The sequence below is a fragment of the Macaca nemestrina genome, unplaced genomic scaffold (genome assembly GCF_043159975.1).
Source record: "Macaca nemestrina isolate mMacNem1 unplaced genomic scaffold, mMacNem.hap1 Scaffold_73, whole genome shotgun sequence".
NCBI classification, from domain to species: domain Eukaryota; kingdom Metazoa; phylum Chordata; class Mammalia; order Primates; family Cercopithecidae; genus Macaca; species Macaca nemestrina.
Genome location: NW_027257864.1, coordinates 15886 through 32907, shown reverse-complemented (window position 1 = coordinate 32907; position 17022 = coordinate 15886). Strand labels below are relative to the sequence as shown.

At 51.1% G+C, this 17022-nt stretch overlaps 1 long non-coding RNA gene across 2 annotated transcripts in view; it reads right to left on the bottom strand.

The window, feature by feature from the left end:
* Positions 1 to 7279, bottom strand: part of LOC139361619 (uncharacterized) — a 131968-nt gene extending 124689 nt beyond the window's left edge. Inside the window, exon 1 of one of the 2 annotated variants that reach the window (XR_011619193.1) lies at positions 7146 to 7279. This is a non-coding gene — a long non-coding RNA (uncharacterized lncRNA). Of the gene's footprint in view, positions 1 to 2398; positions 3615 to 7145 lie in introns of those variants that run through there. The other variant, XR_011619198.1, reaches the window with a different exon arrangement.
* Positions 7280 to 17022: the final 9743 nt, after the last annotated feature.

Below are 17022 nucleotides of genomic sequence, written 5' to 3'. Positions count from 1 at the left end.
ACTGTATCCCATGGATATGTACCATAATGTGTCCATTAAAAATAATAATTGTTAAAAACCCAAGGGCCATTTCTCATTTGTCCTATGTCAATGTCGTGGTCCATTGGTGGAGACCTAGCCATTTGCAAGTTAGACTATAGTCACTTGAGCTGAAAGCAAATGAATCGTCACAAAACCTACCACTGGCACCACGTCTTCTTTCCAGAATTTCCTGGCCACAGCACTGTCACAGTCAGTGTGGGCAGGAAAGACACACTAGCAACCAAGTTTCAACCCCAGCACAGTTAATGCTTTTATTTCTGTGGTTTGGAATAAGTGTGTGTTCATAACTGACATTTACTCCAACTGTCCCCTTGCTTAAATAGCTCCTTAAGGATGATTTTCTGTTACTAAATTCCAACAGCTTCTGAGCACCCATTCTATTCTCCAAAGTAAATAAAAAGAGAAAATGTGTTGAAAGCCTGATAATGTTCACTGAAGAATCCAGCATGATGTACTGCTTGAAATGGCCACTCCACCTTGTTCCTTTACATGACTTTTAAAGTAGCCCCAGTTATTACACATAATTGAAGCCATAATTTCTGCAATACCATTAGGTCCACAAAGGGTGGGGCCAGGGGACTTCAAAGTCTGTCTCTGAATTTTTTTTTAAAAAAAGGAAAGCTCATGAGAGTAGGTAATGAAAATAAATATTCACACAACTCAGAACAGGGCATGGTGACACATAAAGCTCCAGCCTGGCACAGGTGTCCAGCCAGTGAGGGTGGGGACACAGACTCATATGGTCCTCACAATCCCCCAGAAGTGCCACAGACAGGTGGATGGCCTGAGGTAGAATCAGGCTCCAAATTCCAGGAGCTGTCTGGCTCATGTGCACCGCATGTGGTCCACAGTGCACGAAGATGCCCCACGACAACAGTCCCGGTGCAGAGCACAGAATGCCCCATGTCACGAGCCGCCGCTGCAGAGCATAGCCCGAAGGTGCCAGCCCAGCCTCCTACACACACTGGCCACCAAGGCACTACCCTCCAGGAAGGAGGACCCCAGAGGTCGTGGCGGGATGAGGTTCTGCTCTTCATCATCCCCGAGCAGAGGGGAAAGTCCCAGCAGACATTTGGGGAGCCTCTACAGGTGGCTCTGGGACTCTGAATGGAGGTTCAAAGTTGTCCCCAGATACACTAGACTCAAACCTAAAACAGGTCATTCTTCCAGATATGCCCAGACTGGGACCTATATAGGCCATCCTTCCTAGCTTTCCTCTGGAAAAGCAGGCTTAAAAGAGTATCGACTAAAAGGGGCCACCAGGAAGAGGGAAGTCCTATCTTTAAAAAAAGAAATACTTTTTCTAAAAAAGAGGCACTGAGGCTCTGACCCATCTGATCACTGAGTACGTGCTCAGCAGCATCTGTCAGAGCAGAGCAAGTACACACATGCTCTCCATACCCTGTGCTCCGGGTCCCCGTGCTCCCCGCTCCCATGCCCCCCGCACCCGTGCTCCCCACACCTGTGCTCCGGGCACCCTTGCTCCCCGCACCCATCCTCACCACGCCCATGCTCCCCACACCTATCTGTGCTCCCCATGCCTATGTTCCCTGCACCCGTGCTCCCCGCACTGTGTTCCCTGCACCCATGTCTGCTCCTCGAGCTCTCTTTCACTGATTTCCTCTGTACGTCCCTCTTGATAGTCACTGTCACCTCGAATCACCTGGCTAAATGGAGGTAAAGCAAAAGTCTAGAGTAGCACATTGGAGGACAGAGTGGAAGTGGCTGTTTACCAAGCAGGGCTATGAGATGAGCGCATCTGATCCCCATTAATCCTGACGGTCAGTTGATTAGCCCTGTTCAACAGCTGGGGACACTAAGGTGTGGAGGGACGGGCTTGCTTACCCCGGACGATGCTGACAGTGTGGGCCCAGCCCGGTCCCACAGTCACCTGAGGCTCCTGAGTGGGCAGGCGCCGAGGTGCAGCGCAGAGAACGTCTGGGACCCTGGCACAGACTCCTCAGGAAGGAAACAGAGAAAGGTCCACAGAGACTCAAGCAGCACAGAAGAAGGTCACCCACAAGTTAAAAATAGATGTTTGTGCTCTATCGTCCCAGCGTGCTAAAAATCCAGCTCGCTCACACGTACGGCCTGATGTGAGACCGGCCTCCTTCAGCACTGGGCTAAGGGAGAGAGGCACCTGCCCCTCTCCTGACAATAGCAGTCTCGGCAGCTATTCTTCAATGTACTTGACACTCCTCCGTGAGGATTAAGCTACACTCTGTCGACACTGGGTAAGTTTAATCCCGACACAGCTAACCGTGTCGATCTGCAGTGAACAAACAACTTACTTTGGATGACTCTGTCACTGACAAAGACCCTGAATCTCCCAGGAAAGCTTAGTGACACGACTTACCTTTCTGTTTTCATTTCAGGTACACTGGCCCATATGGTCTAGTTTACCTGCTGATAATGCCTTGGAAAGACCACCAGGGGGCCCCACACCATTTTCGGCTTTATAGGGATGTGAATTTCCCTTTGATGACAAAGGTAATGGGGAAATAAAACAAGGATCCAAAACAGATGCCTGTGTGTTTCCTGGGAATGATAAGGTCAGGAACTGCCGCTCTGTGTCAGGTGAGGGAGTAACAGAGAGAATGACACCAACTCCTGAGAGAGGACCTGATGCATGGTGCGGCCACCGCCTGTGGCCATGGAAATTCCAGGGAATGCAGGCCCCAGTTGCATGGTACAGCCACCATCTGCGACCACAGAAATTCCAGGGAATGCAGACCCTCAGTCACATGGTACAGTTACCATCGGTGGCCACAAAAATTCCAGGGAAGGCAGACCCTCAGACACATGGTACAGCCACCATCTATAGCCATGGAAATTCCAGGGAACACAGACCCTCATTCACATGGTACAGTCACCACCTTTGGCCACGGAAATTCCAGGGAACATAGACACCAGTTGCATGGTGCAGACACCACCTGCAGCCACAGAAATTCTGGGGAACGCAGACTCCAGTCGCACGGTGCAGCCACCACCTGTGGCCATGGAAATCCCGGGGAATGCAGGCCCCAGTCTCTAAAGTGTTATTTGTTTCAGGAACTTCACCGCAGTGAATGTGGAAGAGTTTCTCTCTGTGCAGAGCTCAGTATCCAGAAGGGAAGTCGGCCCTAGGAATGCCTTCCTCCTCTTCAGAGCTCAGGGCCCAGGGCTGACGCCCTTGGGAGGGGTCCTTGTTCGGCACCTGTGCCTGTGGAGGGTTCCTCAACACTCACCGTGCACCTCCTAGGAGCGGAGGCTACAACAGGGAGCCAGAGACCAAGCTCTGCTCAGACAACAGTGAGCTGATGGCCCTCCACTCTAAGTTCCAACTGCACGGAGTGTGTATTCCATGAATGCTTGCTAAATGAATGATTCATATAAGGTCGTCTGTGCTGACCTTTGCTGGTCTGCTGACTGTGGGCTTCAGAGCATAGACCTCATTCCTGGAGTAGCCAGTCCTTCCCAGAGTGATGGCTGCTGGAGGACAAAGCCCAGGGCTTCTGTCCTGCAGCAACGCGCTCAGGACCCTGCGCTGGGCACGCTGGGGGCCTCTCCAGCAGGAGATCCCCAGTCCTGACCTTGCAATATCAGTGAACCCCAGGGAGTCCCAACTGCTCAAAATCAAGTAAATGTCCATTGTGATTCAACATATCAATTATAGAAGAAAGGGCAGATTGCCGCCTCCCTCCTCAAACTAGGGACCATAAATCGATCCGCGGCCCTAACTGAGGCTCTGCCTTAAATCCTGCTAAAACTACCAGCCAAATACTCAAATTTACATTAGAGTTAAAGGGAAAAAAAAAAAACAAAACACTAAACCAAACACCTGTAAGAAATGATCAAGCAACCTGTGATACATCAACCTAAAGATTAAACATTAAAACAATGAAGTAGCAAGATATTAAAAGAGTATAAACTCTGTGTACATCGTGGTTCACGGTTCTAAAATTACACAGAGACAAAGACTGGAATGGAAGGGGGATAGGTTTACAGATACATTTTTTATTTTTTGTTTTTTAATTTTAAATATTACTTCTGTAATGTATGATTTGACTAACCAGATAATTCGACAAAAAAAATCAATTATTCCTATAGATAAATATGCACAGAATCCTTCTCTCTGATGCCAATGGAATTGGTTTGCGTCTGGCCCACAGTCTTCAATCTTTTTATTAAGACACAAAAACCAGGGCCGGGCGCGGTGGCTCAAGCCTGTAATCCCAGCACTTTGGGAGGCCGAGATGGGCGGATCACGAGGTCAGGAGATCGAGACCATCCTGGCTAACACAGTGAAACCCCGTCTCTACTAAAAAATACAAAAAAAATAGCCGGGCGAGGTGGTGGGCGCCTGTAGTCCCAGCTACTCGGGAGTCTGAGGCAGGAGAATGGCGTAAACCCAGGAGGCGGAGCTTGCAGTGAGCTGAGATCTGGCCACTGTACTCCAGCCCGGGCGGCAGAGCCAGACTCCGTCTCAAAAAAAAAAAAAAAAAAAAAAAAAAAAAAAAAAAAAAAAAGACACAAAAACCATCTGTCAGGCTATTAGAAAAAAAAAAAAAAAGATTTATAACCAGGAGCCCAGAAGAAAAGGACCTGCTATGTATCACAGCATCTCTCCACGCCTCTCCACCCTGGACAGTGCTCCCTCTATCCCCATTTTCATATCTACAGCACAAATCACTTAGTAAGGAACTATCTCAATTCATGAGTCGCACAGCACAAAGGTCTGATGTCGCTGCCAAACATACCCTGCAGCCCCAAAACGAAGCGGCAACCCCCAGTGAAGGAAGAATGAGAGGCTGCTGGTTGTAATTTTAAATCTCGCAACTCAATGTCTTTGCACTTTCCTGCTTTGTTGGTTTCAAGGGCTTATTAAAATTAACCCCCCTACTGGATATTGAAGAAAGAAAGCAGGATGGTTGTGCAGGCTCTGAAGAGGCAGAGCCCCCGTTCCGCGGCCACCGCTGTCTTTCTACCCACAGCAGACGGGTTCACCAATTAGTCTCCCTTAGAGGGCACTGTTTATGATCATCGCGAACAAATGGATGCAATTGCTTCTTTTGAGATGTAGCAAGTTCTGGGACCTCCGCAGGAAAAAAAAAATAATAATAATAAGGCCACTGGCGCAATAGTCATAACCTCTGCGTGACACACACACAGAAGGAAAATTAAAGCCCTGGAGGCGGAGGCGTTTGGAAAGGGAAGGTGGAAGCAGGAAGGACGCCCACAGAATAGAGTGGTCAGAAACGGACCACGTCACTAAAGGCCGCCTTAGACGGTCCAGAGGACAAAATGTCCCTCTTTCCATGGTAAACACCCATTTGCCAAACAGCCAGTGACGGCAAGCAGGAGTTTGCTTTTTTTTTTTTTTTAAGGCGTCGAAGAGCAAGAAATAAGCTTAATAATGGGACTGACAGGGCCCTGGGCTGCTGACTCAGCTGATGTGCACAGCATCAAAACCCAGGTTCCTCAGTGCGCTCCCTCTGCAGTTCAGGACAGCACTACAACTCACCCCATCAATCACTGCTTTAAAAAAGCAGTTCTAAAAAAAGAGACGACCCATTTGAAAGCAGCTGGAGGAGGAAGACAGAGAGCGACTCGCAGAATCCAACCGCTTGTAGCTTCGGAACCATAACAAGAATATGAAACTAGCCGGCCCAGTGTGAGGCAGAACAGAGACGCCGTCACGGCTCTCAAGAGGCTGAACGGGAAGCCCATGGCTCAGGCCCCGCAACGCCCTAATGGTGCCTGGAGCAGCCCACAGGTCTGTGTCCTTCGTGTGGGTTCACCTTCCTAGTTTCCTGGGTAAATTCAATGTACAGCATTTATTCGCCAAGAAAAGAACATTCAAATCAAACTACTGTCATAACTCTGAAGGACTCTTAACACTCCAGTCCACACGTTCAAAAGCCCACAAATATCAGTGCTGCCACTGTGCAGGTAACAATTTTTGGATGCATCATGCACGTAACCAGTAACGATGTTTTCATGTTTTCCGTAGCCATCTCATTCAGGATACATAAATATCTGTGACGACTTGATACTTAGTTATCTGTGACTTTCAGATAGATTTAACAAGGCTACCTGACGGAGAAGGCCTCACCCTCCTGATCCCGGGCACAGGCGCCCCTACGTGCACCCGGGGCCTGGGGAGTGCACTCTCCATCACCTCCCGCTCTTCAATGTTAAATGTCCTCCCGGCGCGCCCCCGTCGTGGGCCCAGGCTCGGGCCCCTCCTGGAGAGCCGCTTCCACATTGCAGGGCAGGGGAAGCCCAGAGCCGGCGCAGCGGCGCCGCTGACGTCCCGGAGTCCCCGCTTCCTGGTCCTTCCGGTCCGCGGAGGCTGGCGGGGAGGGCCTGGGACCCACTTTAGTTTTCAGTTTTGTCACGAGCCGGAAGGCGACAGCACATGCGAGGACAAGAAACCCTTTTTGTAAATCTTCCAGCGGAAACACGAGGGGCTGCCGGACCGCCTCGGAGACGCCAGGCGGGAACCCAGAGCACCCCCGCCGCGTCCTGCATTGCAGCAGCCGGGACCCCGCCCACACCGCGCGGGGCACGAGGCTACAGGAGGCGTGCGGGGACCCGGCCGTTTGTTCCTCGACATGCTGGGTGGTGGCGTGGGGCGGAGTTGGGGGGCGGGGGGGCACTTAGGAAGTGATCGCGCTGTACCCTCGCTTCGGAGGGGAAACCCGGCCCAGTCCTACAGCTCTGAGGCAGAACGACCCCCAAGGGCGCTCCAGGCGACCGCTCTGCCAGGTTCAATTTAAAACATAAACCGGACGGGATGGAAAGCTCCCTATCTTTCGGATGGAGGTTCCTACTGCCATGTCCCTTCCTCCTCCGCCCCACCCGGCAAGGACCCCGGGGCTGCCTTGACGGTTCACGCTGCCCCGCAGGTACCCCTGCCCTGCCGCTCCCGGGCACCGGCTTCGACCCAGTTCTCCCGATCGCTTCCCCGCTCTTCTCCCCGGTTCTTCCCATCGCTTCCCCATCTTTCCCCGGGTCCTCCGATCGCTCCCCCACTCTTCTGCCCTATCCCCCCATCCCCTTCGCCCTGTTCTCCCTCTCTCCGTCCGTCCCGACCTCGTCGCCTGGAGGGGGGCGCGCACCTTGAGCATCCCCGCCACTGGTCAGCACGCCGATGGCCTTGCCGGCCCCGGAGAGGTGCTCCAGGAACTTCCGCAAAGAGCCCTTGGGGACCCGGGAGTCGTCTGCGTCCGTGGAGAGGAGGCCGAGGGTAGTCGCTAGTCCGGGTGCGCGGCAGGCAATGGGGACCCTGCCCGCGCGCGCCGGACTCGGAACTGCTGCCCCGCCCGCGCCCCCGCCTGGCGCCAGCGCCAATGGGCAGTGACCGGCGGGGCCCGAGCGCACCGGAGGGCCTGCGGGGGCGGGGGCGCGGCTAGGGTCAGGAGCAGGGAAAGGTGCAGGGAAAGGGCAGGGGCTGGCAGGGAGGGGGCGTGTGTAGGCAGGAGCACCTACGCGGGGGTCGTCGTAGGTAGGGGCCGCTCTAGCGATGGGGGAGGTCGCAGGTGCGGGGGTACCGACACAGGTGGGCGGGGTCCCTGTGGGTGGGGTTGCGTTGCTGGTGCGCGAGCCTCACGGGTGGGTTGGAGGACTCTGGTTGGGGGCTTTAGAGATGCCCGGAGCGCCACAGGTGGGGGCAGGGGCAGCGTCCGGGGAGAGGGAGACCGCAGGGGGGCGAGGTCACAACGTTTGCTGGGCGCGCCAAGGAGGGGCGGAATAGAACGCGGGGAGCATCTCCCGGGGGGGCAAGGGAGACCGTGAGTGGGCGCGAACGCCGGGGCGGGTGGAAACCCCGCAGTTGCTGGGAGCGCCGATGGCGGGGCGGGATGGAATTGGGGCGCGGAGACCCTACCTGGACGCGGAGGCTCGCGGCAGGCCCGGCCGCTCCTGCTGTTGTCGGCGCCTAGCCCGGCCGCTCGCACAGCTTGCTGTTGCCCGCAGGATTCCTCTGGGGGCTGCGCTGGGAGCCCCGGGGCGCGGCTTTCTACCCCCGCCCCCAAGTTTTCTCTGCAGCCTGAGGTCGGGAAGGACGCACGGAGAGTGGATCATTCAGGTGGGGAGAAAAGCTGAGCGCGGCGGGCTTAGCTATGACGAAGCTGCGATTTCCCGGGCCCACGGGGGCTGTGGCGCTCCTGAGCCACCAGCCCGGCCCTTTGGGAGAAGAAGCCTTGGGGTGGAGGAGGGTATCGGGGCGCGACCCTCAGAGACGCCTGGGCGCACGGAAGTCAGAGTGGGGCAGGAGGAGGCGCAACACGACTGCCCTCTAGGGGAGGTGGGACGACCCTTCCTCCCCACGGACACGCGCGCTGCTGTACGCTGTGCTGACCTCGGCTGACTTCACTGGCCAACTCCACGTACTGAAATACGCACACCCGATGGGATGTGCGGTTGTCCATCCACAGCTTAACAGCCTGGTGCCGGTTACCCTGCGACGGGAGAGGGGGCAGCCCCCACAAAAGCACGGGCTTATGGGGCCCCGGTTCCTTCAGTGCTCACCCCACGAAGTAGGGCTGCCAAACGGCCCCACTCGAGGGCTTACCGAAGGATGGTCCTGCGCAGTGGGTATTTGTTGAACAGATAAGAGACAACAAAAGAGACTAAGAAGAGGTTTGTTCTATGAACCGGGGAATACGAAGCAATCGCAAAGGAGAGTCTCGCCAAAGGGCAATCCTGGGGAACAGATGGAGAGGCATGGATTTTTCTTGGATGTGTGTCTCATCCTGGGGCTCATCCCGCTGAGCATCAAATATTCATTGCAAAAGAGGAAAAAAAAATATGCTGCGGACAATGCTGGATGGTCTGCTCTCTCCCTTGGCCAGAATGAACGGGGAAATTCCTAACCCCTCGTGGTCCTCAGAATCACCTGTCCTATGCACACCCCCACTAAACCACTGAAGTCCAGTTTCTGCCAGCGCAGCCAGGGAATGTATATTTTTAGACAAACCACCTAGGTTACTCTGATGAATGCAAAGTCAGAGAGCGCTGCTCTCATGCACTGAGCCTGAGCATTATTCTATTAATAAAAAAGGAGAGGAGAATCCTGGGTGTCTTAAGGTGGCAGTTGAGTGGCCTTTGCTTTCTGGCGGGCAGAAGAGCAGACCGAGGCTCTGAGCACCTGCACCCACCGCTGGACTCAGGATCTGTGCTGGAGAATAGAAGGGCTAATTTAATTATTCGTGCCTTTTTAGAGCATATTACATGTGGAGAAGGTAGGGCACACTGAATTTTATTTCAGCCAAATACCCCTTATCTCCTTATACAATTGATATTTTTATATTGAACATTAGGGGATGGGTCATTTGTCATCAAATTGTCTATAACACAGAAAACCATAGACACAACCTAACAGTTCAAACACAATGAGTTAAATAAATGATGGTAAAAATAGACGCTGCAATAATATTTAGTTGCTGTTACCGCTACGAAGATAAGTGTCTACTGAAATGGAAATAAGTTCAGGACATATAAATAAGTGAAAAGGCAGGCCTAGACACAGTGCGAGCCTGTGCGTGCGAGTGTGCGAGTGTGTGTGTGTGTCTGCATATATATGTAAATGTTTCTGAGCATTTTATTTCCTTTCTTTTGCTTAGTATAGGTAATGCCATTTTTTCTCTCCGATGAACAGGTATTGCTTAGGGAATAGAAATAGTTAATTAAACATAATAAAATTTAGAGTGTCAAGACCCCCAAGGCTACAGATTATGTTCAAAAGTTTGTCTGTATATAAGGGCTGAGGTCAGGGTGGTCACTGACGGTCCTCACACATCTGTTCTTATGAGTTTGGCCCATTGCTCAGTCAGTCAGGGAATTAACATATATTAATATATACCTGTAGGTAAGATGGAAAAGAATGGCTATGCTCTTTTTTTTTTTTTTTTTTTTTTTTGCAAGTCATGTATTTTAATGGTGCTACAATTAGAGGTTCTCCTTTTTTTTTAAATCTTTGGCCTTAGCAATGAATCTTCTAATTCAACTGGAAGATATTGTCATGCTCGTCCCTGCGAAGAGACCACCAAAGAGGTTTTGTGTGAGCAACATGGCTGTTTATTTCACCAGGGCGCAGGTGGGCTGAGTCCGAAAAGAGAGTCAGCAAAGGGAGATAAGGGTGGGACCGTTTTATAGGATTTGGGTAAGTAAAGGAAAATTACAGTCAAAGGGGGGTTGTTCTCTGGCTGGCAGGAGTGGGGGTCACAAGGTGCTCAGTGGGGAAGCTTTTTGAACCAGGATGAGCCAGGAAAAGGAATTTCACAAGATAATATCATGGCTTAAGGCAAGGACCGGCCATTTTCACTTCTTTTGTGGTGGAATGTCATCGGTTAAGGCGAGGCAGGCCATTTGCACTTCTTTTGTGATTCTTCAGTTACTTCAGGCCATCTGGGCCTATACCTGCAAGTCACAGGGGATGCGATGGCTTGGCTTGGGCTCAGAGGCCTGTCAGATATTACATGCCGTGCTGACCGTACAGCTTCCACCCAGTAGGACCTGAGGTGTGTGTTTGTTCTTCATTGTCCCTTGACAGGTTACTCCAAACTGTGGCCCACACCAGCACACAGTTATACCCCAGGAATGATTACTCCTTGGGCAGGGAGTTCAGGCTTCACTGGGCCCTCTGCCCCAGGGGCTCTCCGCGGCTGCTGCAGATGTCTGCCCAGGGCTGCTGTGTCTTCTGAAGGCTCAGGCTCATCAGGGGAGGAGCTGCTTCCACGCTCGCTTCTGTGTTGCTGGCAGGATTCTATTGCTTGCAGGCTGTTGGACTGAAGGCCCCAGTCTCTCCGTGGCATCAGCTTAAGGCCTCCCTCTGCCCTCGGCAGGTGACTGGCTATGCCAGAACTAGCACCTATGAAGACCCAGGGGGAGAGTACCAGTGGATGGAACCTGCAGCCCTCCCAATCCAATCTCAGGAGAGATCGCCATCTCTTTTGCCTGGTTCTATTCATTAGAAGTGAGCCGCTGAGTCCAGCCCTCTTCGAGGGTCTGGCTGTGAACACTAGAGGCAGGGGCCAAGGTGAGCCACTTGGGAGGGGAGGTGCTGCCTGGGACCTGCCTAGGACCAGGTGAAGGAGAACATGCATAGGGACAGATGTCCTTCCCGCTTCCCCTCTGTGGTGAGCGCAGGAGATGCCGATGTGCTCTAAAGGAGTTGTGGCATCCCAGGAGGGAAGCAGCTCCCAGCCATGAGGGCACCATGACCCAGTGCCCCAGGATGTCGGGCTGCACGTTCCAGGGCTACCTGAGCTGCAGCCTCTTCCCCTTCCCTGCCGTCTCCGCCTGTGCATGGAGTGGGCATCTCAAATCTGCAGGGGCCAAACTGAGCTCAGGCCTCTGCACCCCCGCACAACCCCCCACCACTCAGTCTTCCTCACCTCAGCTCCTGGTGACTCCATCCTCCCAGGGACTCAGGCTGAAGCCTTGCAGTGCTCCTCCGCCCCGGCATCTAAGTCCCTCAGGAAAGTCCCTCTTGGCTCTTCATTGAATCTGGAGCCACTGGGGCCAAGTCACTTCCTCTGACCTGGACCGGAACAGGCTCCCTCCCCATCCCCTGCTCTGCCCCCACATCCACCCCACCTCCATGCCTCGGGTGTGCTCAACTTCAAAGTCAGGGTGCACCTATCAGGAGGTAATTCAGGCATCTTCTCTGCTGACTTGGAGTCACAGGCCCCACACATGGTACACTGGCCTGTCCTCTGGTCCCTTCAGATCCTGGTGTTGCCCAGAGGCCGATGCAGGCACCCGACAACCTCAGGCCCAGCCTGCTCTTTCCTCAGCCCAGGCCGTCCTTTCCCTACCCACTCTGCCCACCTTCCTCAAGTCTGTCCTGCAAGGTCTTCTGCAGTGGTGAGGCGTCCCCAGATCACCCTCTTAGAAATTCTGGGCTCCATGCACACTCCTGTTCCCTCCCTGCTACTCTTAAAACATCCTCATCATTGTCACACATGGGGCATTTCACCTATCTACTGGGCTTCTCCAGAGGTCCCCCTGCTGAACTCTGAATGCCGTGGATTCAGAGATCTTTGACTATTCCCTGCTGCAGGCCCAGGGCAACAGCGGAGCCCACGACAGAGTGAACCTGTCATGGATGCTGCTGAATGAATGAATGAAGGAGTGAGTGAGTGAGTGAAGGAGTAAGTGAGAGAGTAAATGAGTGGATGGGTGAGTGAGTCAGTCAGTCAGTGAATGAGTGAGTGAGTGGATGAGGGAAGGAGTAAATGAGTGAGTGAGTGGGTACATGAGTGAATGAGTGAACGTAAGTCAGTGAGTGAATTCCTAAGTGAGTGAATGAGTGAAAGAGTGAGTGAGTGAATGGGTGAGTGAATAAGTAAGTGAATGAATGAGCGACTTAGTGAATGAGTGAGTGAATGAGTGAGTGACTGAGGGAATGAGTGATGAGCGAGTGAGTGAGTGAATGAATGAGTGAGTGAATGAATGAGTGAGTGAATGGGTGAGTGGGTGAATGAGTGAGTGAACAAACGAGTGGGTGAGTGAGTGAATGGGTGAGGGAAAGAGTGAGTGAATGAGTCAGTGAGTGAACAAGTGAATGAGTGAGTGAAGAAGTGAGTGAGTGAATGAACGAATGAGTGAGTGAATGAGTCAATAAATGAGTGAGTGTGTGAGTAAAGGGTGAGTGAATGAGTGAGTGAGTGAATGAATGAAGAGGTGAATGAGTGAGTGAATGATTGAGTGAGTGAATGATTGAGTGAATGAATGAGGAAATGAGTGAGTAAATGAATGAGTGAGCGAATGAGTGAATGGCTGAGTGAGTGAATGAGGGTATGCATGAGTGAGTGAATGGGTGAGTGAATGAGTGAGTGATTGGCTTAGTGAATGAGTGAATGAGTGAGTGAATGGGTTAGTGAATAAGTGAATGAGTGAGTGAATGGGTTAGTTAATGAGCGAGTGAATGGGTGAGTGAGTGAATGGGTGAGTGAGTGAATGGGTGAGTGAGTGAATGGGTGAGTGAGTAAGTGAATGGGTTAGTGAATGGGTGATTGAATGAGTAAATGAATGAGCGAGTGAGTAAAACAGTGAGTGAATGAATAAAGGACTGAGTGAGTGAATGAGTGAGTGAGCGAGTGAAGCAGTGAATGAGTGAGTGAGTGAGTGAATGAGTTAACGAGTGAGTGAATGAGTGAGTGGGTCGCTCAGCGGAGATGAGGACCGGAGCTGCCTTCTGACTGCTACAGTAGACAGGAGCTGAGGGAGGAGTCTGAATGGTGGGATGTGCCCACTCAGTACATATACCCTACTCCACACATCCCCAAGAAACCCAATCTCACCAGAGTGGTGTCTTGAGAATTATTAGTAATAACCTTTTTTCCCAATGTTTCATATATGCAGGATGATTTCTTACTTTCCTTAAAATGCCAATCGTTTTTTGGACTTGGAATTCTCCACTGCTGGTCCATGCCACTGTATTCTCCCAGAGGGGCATCCCCCGAGTTGGAGAAAGAGTCATTCCCAGGAATGGATAAAAGCCAGAAGGGCATCATCAGATGGGGCACCTTCTCCTATCATCCTCTCCTTTCTGCTTGGGTAACCCTGAGCGACTTGGTTTGGAGGTCTACAAAATGCGGACATACCAAATTTGGATAAAAGCCTAAGCAGTTTAAGAGGTTGCAATGCTAGCAGGAAGGTCTTTGGCTCCCGGCACCCTCCTCCCCTCCAGTCTCTGCTGGACCCAGGACCCTGTCTCTACCTTCGGGCTTGGGAATTTCCTTCCTTCCTTCCCAGCCACTGAGCCGCCTTGGGCTAATCTGCAACCTCAGAGGCGCAGCCCTCCTCCTTTCCTCCCGCCTCTTCCTCCCTTCTCACTTGCCTTCTGCTTCTTTCGGGACTTTGGAAAGTCCAAGAATAAGCAAAACCGTAGACCAAAAAACGCTGCCTTCAGCCCATTCCCCTCCCACAAGCTTCCCTTCAGATTCTTTGATCTTTAAACGTTATTTTGCTTTGTATCTGGATGCTAAACTTTATACAGAAAACAGGTGGAGCTGATTTCTTGGCCAGGTACAGTGGCTCACACCTATAATCCCACCGATTTGGAGGCCAAGGCGGAACGATTGCTTGAGGTCACATGTTTGAGACTAGCCTGGGCAACACAGGGAGACCTCGTCTCTACAAAATTAAAAAAAAAAAAATTAGCCTGGAGCGATGGCACATCTGTAGTCCCAGCTACTTGGGAGGCTGAGGCAGGAGGATCACTTGAGCTCAGGAGTTTGAGATTACAGTGAGTTATGCTTATATCACTGCACTCCAGCTTGAGTAAGAGAGTGAGACACTATCTCTTAGAAAATAAAAATAAAAAGTGCTGGAGTTCATATCCAAGCCCACAGTCAATTGCGACATGTGGATCTTTTATTTTTATAATCTGCCTCTCTTGTCTAAGTGCCAAATGACACTCACATGGTGTGTAACTACTTCCACCTTTGTCTGGCTTCTATTTCCTTATGTATTAAGAATCAGGTCGCATAGTTCTGAGAAAATAAATAAATAAATCAGCTGTGTGCCGTGTGCCGTGGCTCATGTCTATAATCTCAGCGCATTAGGAGGCTGACATAAGTATTGTTTGAGACCAGGAGTTTGAGACCGGCTTTGGCCACATAACAAGATCCTGACTCTACACAAAATAAAACAACAAAAATAAAACATTAGCAGGACATGGTGGCACACCTGGAGTCCCAGCTGCTCAGGTGGTGGAGGCCTGAGGATTGGCTTGAGCCTGGGAGGTTGAGACTGCAGTGAGCCGTGATCACACCACTACACTTTGGCCTGAGTGACAGTGAGACTGTATTTCTAAATAAATAAATAAAATAAAATAAAATAAAAACAGGTGGAAGCTTCCCAAGACTTTGATGCAGAAACAGGTTGCCCTGAACCAATTAATATTAATATCTAAAAACTGGAAAGAAACGAAAGAAGAAAGTTGCATTATTTCTGTAAAGTATGAGGCCATTACAAGTTTTACTTTCTCTAGGACATTTTCTCAGTGGTGTTAACTGAAGTCCACTTCACAGAATGACTTCATCTCCTGAGCACCTTGGAGAACGATGATTAAAGAGACTTCCTGGCACTCCTGATACTTTTAGTGTCACATGGAAGCAGCAAGAGTCATATGTGTGAAATGGGTGGTATTACAGCGGAAGACATTGGTTTGTTCTTTCACGAACATCATCGGAACATTTCCCTAATGACTAGCGTTATGTCAGAAAATGGGGGAGAGAGATGGTTCTTTATTGGCAAATCAGTTACATAAATTTCCCAGTTAGAAAAACAATCATGATTTTAGCCATGTCAGATGAGGTCAGATATGCCCTATGCTTCAGTTATGGAATGCTACCTCTGAATATTGATTGACAGGCATCTTCCACAGACCTGTGACCTGTCGCTGTGTACAAGCTTGAATTCGTAACTACCAGTCCTTGACACTCCCTTGCTGCCCACGCTGAACTGAAGTGGCTCCCGACAGAGGCATTCAAGGGAGAACTCACTGAAATATTTGAAACCGCCGCCATGAACAAGAATACTCTTCCTGTGTGCCAGGATGTACACCCACAGTGTTATCTTGTTAGCTGTATATGCCAGCATCCTGCAGGAGCTTTTACCTTTTTTTGGGTGTCAGCATTGAGATTCTCAAGTAAGCCCCAGACCTCTTCCTCTGCCTGCAAGCACGCCCACCCACAACCACGTGTTGCCTGAGTTAGAGAACTCCTGAGCCTGTGGCCGCGGCCGCCTACAGGAGGAGGAGTGAAGCCCAGACCAGGGACAGGGTCAGAGCTGCGGTCACTCATCCAGGAATGGACAGCTCTGCATTCTTGGGAGGACCCAGATACCTCTTCTCTTGGAAGGCCAAGCCCAGAGCCTAGGTGATCTTTGAACCCAAATAGACTTTGTGGTCTAGGGAATGAGAGCCCCACTCACCAGGTGAAGAAATTGGGGATCTTGGTCCTGAGTTTGTGGGGCAGACTTTTGCCATTTTCCGCCCTCTTTCCCTGCCATGCCCTATTTGAAAAGAAGTCACTTCCATTTCAGTGAGCCAAGATCAAGCCACTGCAGTCCAACCTGGGCAACAGAGTGAGACTCTGTCTCAAGAAAAAAAAAGAGGTCACTTCAAAACTTCCCTGTTCAAACAGTTGACCCTTGAACAACAGGGTTTAAACCGCGTGGGTCACTTACTTACACTTGGACTTTCTTTCACTTCTGTCACCCCTTAGACAGCAAGACCAATCCTTCCTCCTCTCCTGCCACCTCCTCCTCCTCAGCCTACTCAAAGCAAAAATGAGGACAAGAAACTCTATGATGAGCCACTTAATGAATAGTAAACACATTTTTCCTATGATTTCCTCTAGCTTACTTTACTGTAAGAATACACTATACAATACATACAACACACAAAATGTGCGTTAACCGACTCTCTGCGTGATCACTGAGGCTTCCACCCAAGAATAGGCTATTAGTAAATTCCTTTTGGTATAGCCAAAAGTTATTGTAGAAATTTCAACTGTGTGGCGGCTTGGTGCCGGAATCTCTGCATTGTTCACGGGTCAATTGTATTGCTTAAGAGGTGGTCATTGGAACCCTCCTTAGGGGCTATTTCTTTTTTTTTTTTTTGAGACGGAGTCTGGCTTTGTCGCCCAGGCTGGAGTGCAGTGGCCGGATCTCAGCGCACTGCAAGCTCCGCTCCTGGGTTTACACCATTCTCCTGCCTCAGCCTCCTGAGTAGCTGGGACTACAGGCGCCTGCCACCTCGCCCGGCTAGTTTTTTGTATTTTTTTAGTAGAGACGGGGTTTCACCGTGTTAGCCAGGATGGTCTCGATCTCCTGACCTCGTGATCTGCCCGTCTCGGCCTCCCAAAGTGCTGGGATTACAGGCCTGAGACACCGCGCGTGGCCCAAGGGGCTATTTTTTTTGTTAAAAAAGTTTTTGCCACAATGAGCCACTCATTTAAGGCCCTAGGATTCCTCACTTCT